Consider the following 617-nt stretch of genomic DNA (forward strand, 5'->3'; position numbering starts at 1 on the left):
CATTGGAGCTGGAACGGGCCCAAGCTGGCGAGCAAAGGGCTGCACGCAGTGAGGGACTAGGTCCAGGCCTTCCCTGGGCACCTCTGCAGGGGACGCCAGCCCTCTGGGGTAGCTGGAACAGGACAGAAGCTGTGCACCCCCCTGCACCCAGGCTGCTCACCCGCCTGTGCCTGCTTACCGTAACACAGCACTGGGAGCCTCCTCATGAATGCCCCAGGAGGCACCAAACCTCAGTCACCACCACAGTAGAGCTCCCTGGTTTTCCACCCCCTAGCACTACAGCACCAGCACTGAGGTGTCCACCACCTGGCATCGCCAGCGCTTTGCTCTAGAAGGGTGACATGGAAGGGTAGCACGGAACACGGGGCTGCAGACATTCACGGCCAACGGGCGCAGCCCCCTAGGATCCCTGTGGGGAGCCTGGGCAAAGGTCCCCAGCGGCCGCCCGGGCCTGCGAGGCCGCGCTCCAGGACCACGCGAGGGCTGGTTTTCTGAAGCAGATGTGCCCGAAGCCACTCGGGTCGGCCGGCAGCCCTCGCCGGCACCCCCCGCCGGTGGGCGTGGAGTACCCCGAGGGGGCGGCCCCACAGAGGAGAAAGCGAGGCGGGGGGGGGCTG

The sequence above is a fragment of the Egretta garzetta genome, unplaced genomic scaffold (assembly GCF_000687185.1).
Source record: "Egretta garzetta isolate BGI_Z169 unplaced genomic scaffold, ASM68718v1 scaffold287, whole genome shotgun sequence".
In the NCBI taxonomy this organism is placed as follows: Eukaryota; Metazoa; Chordata; class Aves; order Pelecaniformes; family Ardeidae; genus Egretta; species Egretta garzetta.